Below are 7,634 nucleotides of genomic sequence, written 5' to 3' on the forward strand. Positions count from 1 at the left end.
GCAGCTCTTTAATGACTGCATTGCTGACCTGGGATTGCATGAAGATGATCACATCGGCACTTGTTCACCTAGACGAATAAGAAATTCAATCCTCATTAGTGCATGCTTGATCATGATTTCATGTCGCCTGAGTGGGAAGTTTGGTGTCTGCTTGATTCTCTCGACGCGATTACTAGCATCGGCTCCGATCACGTTACACTTCTCCTATCCTCTATAGAGGACACGCCCTGCCCACCGCCATGATATTGTTTCCAAACTTTCTGGTTGAATCAACGCGGTTTCGTGGAGGCGGTTAGAGATATAGGTGGATCACTGCTAGGGCGAAGCCATATCGGTCCCTATTGTCGGTAGATTCTTGGCACTATTGTGCAAAGTGTTGGCGCCAATTTATGAAGGGCTGGTGTGCCAACATTGGTCGCAACTTTTGGGATCTTAAAAAGACCCTTCTCTAGAGCATTCAGGCACTTGATATGTGGGCTGACTCCTATGGCCTATCTCTCGGTGAGTGGATGCATCGATACACCCTTGAGGGCAAGCTCATGATTGCTACTTCTTGAGTTTACGTTGGTTTTTCCCTTGAAAAGGAAAGGGTGATGCAGCAAAGTAGAGATAAGTATTTCCCTCAGTTAGAGAAACAAGGTATTAATCTTCTAGGAGACAACGCACAAATCACCAATACATGCACAAACAATCAAACAACTTGCACCCAACATGATAAAGGGGTTGTCAATCTGATCACGGTTACTTGTAAAAGTGAGATCTGATAGAGATAGATGAAACTAAACAAAAGGTAAAGTAAATGTTTTCGGTACTTTTGGTTTATAGATTGGAATGTAAAAGATTACAAAATAGTAGATCGGAAACTTATATGATGGAAAATAGACCCGAGGGCCGTAGGTTTAACTAGAGGCTTCTCTGATAGCAAATAATATGACGGGTAAACAAATTACTGTCGAGCAATTGATAGAAAAGCACAAAGTTATGACGATATCTAAGGCAATGATTATGAAATATATGCATCACGTCCGTGTCAAGTAGACCAAAACGATTCTGCATCTACTACTATTACTCCACACATCGACCGACTCCTGCCTGCATCTAGAGTATTAAGTTCATGAAGAACAGAGTAACGCATTAAGTAAGATGACATGATGTAGAGGAATAAACTCAAGAAATATGATGTAAACCCCATCTTTTTTTCCTCGATGGCAACAATACAATACATGCCTTGATGCCCCTACTGTCACTGGGAAAGGACACCGCAAGATTGAACCCAAAGTTAAGCACTTCTCCCATTGCAAGAAAAACCATTCTAGTTGGCCAAACCAAACCGATAGTTCAAAGAGAACTACAAAGATACCAAAAAATGCATAAAAGAATTCAAAGAATATTCATAGATAAGCTGATAAAAAATTTACAATTCATCGGATCTCGACAAACACACCGCAAAAGAAGATTACATCGGATAGATCTCCAAGAACATCGAGGAGAACATGGTATTGAGAATTAAAGAGAGAGAAGAAGCCATATAGCTACTAGCTATGGACCCGTAGGTCTGAGGTAAACTACTCACGCTTCATCGGAACGGCAATAGAGTTGATGTAGAAGCCCTCCGTGATCGAATCCCCCTCCGGCAGGATGTCGGAAAAAACCCAAGATGGGATCTCACGAGGTACAGAAGGTTGCGGCGGTGAAAAAGTGTTTTCGTGGATGCCTCTGGTGGTTTGGAAATATATGGGAATATATAGGATGAAGAATTAGGTCAGGAGAGTCTCGGGGCCCACAAGGCAGGGGGCGCGCCCTACCCCCTGGGCACACCATCCCCCTTGTGGCCGCCTCATGGCTCTTCTGACTTGATCTCCAAGTCTCCTGGGTGTCTTCTGGTCGAAGAAAAATCATCACGAAGGTTTTATTCCGTTTGGAGTCTATTTGGTATTCCTTTTCTGTGAAACTCAAAAATAAGGAAAAAACAAAAAAAAACTGGCACTGGACTCTAGGTTAATAGATTAGTCCCAAAATTATATAAAATAGCATATTAATGCATATAAAACATTCAAAATAAATAATATAATAGCATGTAACAATAAAAAATTATAGATACGTTGAAGACGTATCAATGGCGAATCAACCTATGGTTGAGTTGGTTAGGTGGACAGTGGTATCCCCAACCCACCAGGGTTCAAATCCTGGTGCTCGCATTATTCCTGGATTTATTTCAGGATTTCCAGCGATGCGCTTTCAGTGAGAGGAGACGTTCCCGTCGACGACGAGGCGCCTACGGTGACTTCGTAAATCTCAAGATGATATGCCGGCTCAGTCTCTCGGAGGTGCTCATAGGGGTAGGGTGTGCATGTGTGTGTTCATAGGGATGAGTGTATGCGCGTGTATATGAGTGCTTATGTCTGTACTGATGCTCAAGAAAAAGAAGACGTATCAATGATCATCTTCTCTAATGAGGAGTGCAACTGGCACTAGCGTGGTGCCTAGAGATGGGTTTGCAGGGGGTACCAACATGACCTACTTCCATGTGATTGCTCACGGTTGGCGTTGCCGCAAAACCATCTCGCTTCTCTAGGCTGGTGATAGAATTTTGCAGCTGCGTGACAACATTTGCGAGCATCTCGACGGCTTCTATCATAACCTCTTCTCCCCTTCCTTGTGGGGTGGTTCGGCATTGGCCCCTCACAGATGGTCAAGTCTGCAGCTAGTCTTGGATTTATATAATGAGGCCCTCCTCGCACCTTTCATAGAGGACGAAGTCATTGCCGGTATCCAAGGCATGAACCCCAACTCAGCACCTGACACCGACGGCCTGCCCTTGTAGTTTTTCTAGGTGTTTTGGAGCTCTTTTAAGGTCGAGGCGATGGCCAAGTTTCTAGGACTATTATGTCAGAACCCTAGATCTTTCCCGGCATAACTCTGGGTTATTAGGCTTATCCCAAAGCTTCAAGGGGCCTCCGACATTATCAGTTCTGTTTGATCACCATGTAATGTGATTTACCATCTACTAGTAAGCGTGCACGTGCAACGCACGTATCATAATTTATTAAAAAAAATCTATTTTAAATCTTATTTTTAGTGATTTTTTTATCAAGCCATCGAAATATGTCTCATGCCCAACAATGAGAGTGCGCGTGTAATACACAACCGACAACACATGTCTCCACAATAAATTCACGATCACATAACTTTATTATAATTTGTTACATAATTTTTTGTAAAACAACAACTAAACAACATTATGTACTACGCCCTCTGTAAACTAAACTGAAAAAATGTCTTATATTAACATATAAAGGTAATATTTATCGAGGAGATCCTCCTCCATTTTCATGTATTTTTAGAGGGATAATAAAATATTGGATTTTTTAGAGAGATAAAAATAATTATTGAATCTCAATTGAAAAATGACAAATATATTCATGTTAAATTTAGAAATCATAAATCCAAATAAAAAAGGTGATTTTTTTTAAAAAAATAAACATGCTAATATCACTCAACTTAGTCTTAGTCAACTGAAATCTAACTACACCTTTACAAATACTTTAATTTTTGATATGATTCATTCGTTGCCTACCTAGCAGCTAGCTTGGTTTCCGATTCAAGAACGCAATCGTGAATTAGCAGGTAAAAAAAACTCAGCCGAGCGCTAGGCATCCGGCATCAGACGAACGGCTGGGCTGGATTGATCGGGCTTTTGATAATTTTCTGGCCCATATCAATGGACAGGGAGACGGTTCCCTCAGTTAGGTCCCTCACACCGTCACCTACCTACCTACCCACCGCTTCACCTAAAAAAAATCCCACCGGCCGTCACATTTCTCCCCGTCGTTCCCCATTCTTCCTTGGTCGTCGCCAGCTCCCTCTCCCCGTCTCCTCGGACCACCCCTCCCCTTCGTACCCACTGCCACCAAGAGGAGCTCGGCATGCACGGGAGCATCCCAGCGCTAGGCTCCGTCGGAGGTGCGGGACTTCCACGCCCCTGCTCTTCCCCGTCCTTCTTCGAATCTGCTCGCCGAAGTGCCGAAGGATGCGCTCGAGCTCAGCATGCTCACGAGCGACCCAGCGCGGATGCCCGCAACAAGGCAACAAGGAGCGGGCGTGCGTGCGCAAAAATATATGGGCACAGTTCGATGCCTCCACTGGTATGAGCTATGTTATTGTGAAATGAATTCTCATTGATGTATTGACTGTCAGGATTAATTCTAATTTGATCTTAGTCCTTAGACATTACTTCGTGTCAACTCTGGATTATCCTATCTTTGCACTTAAATTTTAATTCGTACTGTGCAGTTTACCGTGTACTAATGTGACCATAATTTCAATTAGGCGTGCCTTTGTTTGATGTGCTATTCAAGATCCCTGTACAATTGTGTTATTCAAGATACAATGGCACTCGATGATGCTTGCTAAGAAGGTCTGCAGTATCCACTGGACTGTTGCTTGCCAGATGACTGGAAGATGGGTACTTCATCCTCTCTTGTTTGTTCATTTGAAGCGAGATAAATAAGATTCATGCATTGTAATGAAAACTGCAGATTTAGCTAAACTCAACTGATGGTGTAATATCTCTTCCTATGAGCTGCAGTAATGGTATCTTCTGTAGGAGTAATAAGGCATTGCTGCATAAACATACTTGACTTTCAAATGAGCGTGTCAAGAGGTTTAATTAGTGTCGATCCCTACTCTAATTATATCTGGATATATGGTTCCTGTACTATTTGAAACTTATCAATCAGATGTACAAAATAACAGAAATTTGCTAGATAAGCTAACGTTACAAGGGGAAGTAAAAATTAAACATTTCATATAGTGATTTGTAATATCTGATATGTCATCATCGTGTGTTTCCTATTGTAGATAAAATTTGGACCATGGCTCGGTATGATCAATTGGAGAAGACATTACTATGACTACAAAGATCTGTTTTTTCAGGTGATGAATTGTAACCTTATATTCTTTATTACTTGAAATTGAAAATCACTGGAAGCAATCTGTAATTACTTCGGAGAGAATATTTTACTCTTTTCTGTCTTGCTCTTGTTCAGCATAGGATGTACTCCGTATATCATTATCACTATCATGGTGTATTTTTGCCATGTAGCAAATTTACCTAGAAAATACAAAACTTTGGCATATCACCATCAGGTGTAGACGTACTCTTTCTCCCAAATACTACAGCAGTATCCCTACAATCAGATGTACAAAAATTTGCTTGCTAAAAAACTAATCAATAATCCATGAAATCTAACTGGATTAATTAAGGATCAAGCCACTCACCTTGTGGCTACAATCGACCAGATTGATCTCTCCCCGTTCCTGCATGTGAAGAACTGATGAGTGCCCCAAGTCAAAACTACTGCATGCATACCTTATACATGAGGCCCTTACTCAAAATTCAGAAAATATGCAGAATAACCATTTTTATTGACATAGCTATCTGCAGTCCTAGACAAAGTGTGACCATAATCTACACTACTACACATGAATTACTATATAGCTACCTTATTGGGGCCTATATGCCTGATCCTCATATCTTCTTGTTTGGCAAAGAGTTCACAATTTGCACTTATTAGTCTTGAATGGAGAAGATTGCACATGCTATTGTACAACTGGGCAATGGTGTGGAGCTCCATAAGCGACGCCGGCGACTCCAATTGTCCTTCTCGCCTATGCATCCTGACAGAGAAGCTTTAGAAACTATAATCTGTCTACTCCTTGTTCAGGTTCAGTAATGAACATATTATTACACAAATTAATTTAACAAAACTGGATTCTCTTTTTTGGTGATGAAACTGTAGCAACATTAGCACGTTTTTTGTCAATACTACAAAAGAGGGGGATAGTTGATCGTTGGAAACACCATTGACACAGGCTTGACGCACAACTGGGTTATAGATCAATTGTCTTCCCACTTCAGTAACACCATGATCTTGTACTTGCTTTTTGAAAATCATGGACGAACAACCTGTGATCTGGTACCAATTTTTGGCACAACCATGAACTCCCAAAGCGATTCACCAGAGTGATTTATGCTTTCTGACAGGTATGCACATATAAGATGGATTTCTTCTAAACCGATTGGAAGCATACGTCAACATGGGCGTACACAAGCACTAGCCTAAGCATGCAGGTAGATATTATAGACATCTTGTTGATGAGGTGTGCAAGGATGCAATATTCATGACCGAGCGCAACGTCGGTGGATCTGTATCTTTGGGTTCAGAATTTTGAATGAAAGGGGATGTGGGAAACAATAAGAGGGGAGCTCTACCTCCAGCAGCACTTTCCCGGTCGTCGGCGTCGTGCTTCCAGCTACGGCCGCTGCAGACGATGGCGGGCAGCAGCCGCCGACGCCTTCTGGCGCGGCTGTGCACAACTTCCCGATGAGCACCGTGGACTGGATGCTCTGGAGGTTGCGTCCTCGAGTGCCTTGAGATTTTCCTGCTACTGCTTAACGTACTTAGTTGGCCAATCAGTTAAGAAAATTATTTTGTTGGATATGTAGGTATGTGCAAGAAGAGGAGCCGACCTTCTCGAAGCCGGGGATGACAGTGGATAGCTCAATGAATCGTCGGTTGATCTTCTCTCGGCGCTTCCGCTTCTGCTCCGCTGCAAGAGAGAGGGGCGGCAGGGGCAGAACCGAAGGACGGTGAGGAGGGAGCGGCGGGTCTGCGGGTAGACCAGACGGGGGCGGCAGCGAGAGTCTGCCTGCAGGACAGACGGCTGCCGAGGGGCGGCGATGAGGGGAGGAGGCGGTACGGCGTCGGGGAGGTTGGGATGGAGCAAATCTGTGCGAATTCGAGGGGAGGGAGGTTGAGGATGATCCTGAAATTACGGATCACATCGGTAATCAGGGGGGAGTGCGCGACCATGGTCTGCCGTGGCAGAACATTAAATCACAGCCGTTCAATCGGTTGGCAGACCATCGGGTCATTATATACTGTTAGATTTGACTAAATGGATTAGATCTGAGGGTTCTGATTGTTCTGTGTACACTTGTTTGGGTGGTTGCAAAATAACTCTAGTTTGCTCTTTTAATAGTAGTATAGATTGGCCACAATATGCGCCACTAGGGCGACACTTCTGGCTGATCGGTTAACCCATCCAAATTAATCCGCCTTTGTCCAAGGCCAGTATATCCTGGATGGGTCCTAGTCTTTCATAAAGTGCTTCACGAGGTCAAAATAAAATTTCAGAAGGTTTTTTTTCTTAAGATCGACATACACTAGGTATACAATACAGTTGATTGGTCCTTCCTTTGGGAAGTGCTGCTTAAGTGGGGCTTTGACGATCTCAACATGGTCGGGGCCACGCATTTGGTCTCTTGTGGTCGCACTGCAGTGAATAGCAAGTTATTACTCCCTCCGTTTCTTTATGTAAGGTGTATTTTTTGGGTGCAGTGACCAAGGCACAAAATTAAGGAAAATTTTGACAAAAATACTCTTAACTAATTAGGTAGTTAGCATCTTAATTAGTGGCAACTAAGGGCATGTACAATGATTGTTAAGATAGTCTTATTTTAAACCTTGCATGTAATTTAGAGATGACAAAAAAAGTGTCTACAATGGGTCATCTCTTAGCCTTATCTTCAATAACTAGCCATTCCTACAAACGTGGTGAGACATATTGTG

The 7,634-nt window shown here is 42.8% G+C and overlaps 1 long non-coding RNA gene across 2 annotated transcripts; it reads left to right on the plus strand.

Moving 5' to 3' along the window:
- Positions 1 to 3,689: 3,689 nt before the first annotated feature.
- LOC119295004 lies at positions 3,690 to 6,623 on the plus strand. 2 transcript variants are annotated; one of them, XR_005143664.1, is made up of 5 exons: positions 3,690 to 4,145; positions 4,330 to 4,465; positions 4,861 to 6,133; positions 6,227 to 6,415; positions 6,509 to 6,623. It is a non-coding gene; the product is annotated as an uncharacterized LOC119295004 (long non-coding RNA). The 2 variants fall into 2 exon arrangements; XR_005143663.1 differs by having other exon boundaries at positions 4,861 to 6,415.
- Positions 6,624 to 7,634: the final 1,011 nt, after the last annotated feature.

This window comes from Triticum dicoccoides, chromosome 1A, assembly GCF_002162155.2.
Source record: "Triticum dicoccoides isolate Atlit2015 ecotype Zavitan chromosome 1A, WEW_v2.0, whole genome shotgun sequence".
In the NCBI taxonomy this organism is placed as follows: Eukaryota; Viridiplantae; Streptophyta; class Magnoliopsida; order Poales; family Poaceae; genus Triticum; species Triticum dicoccoides.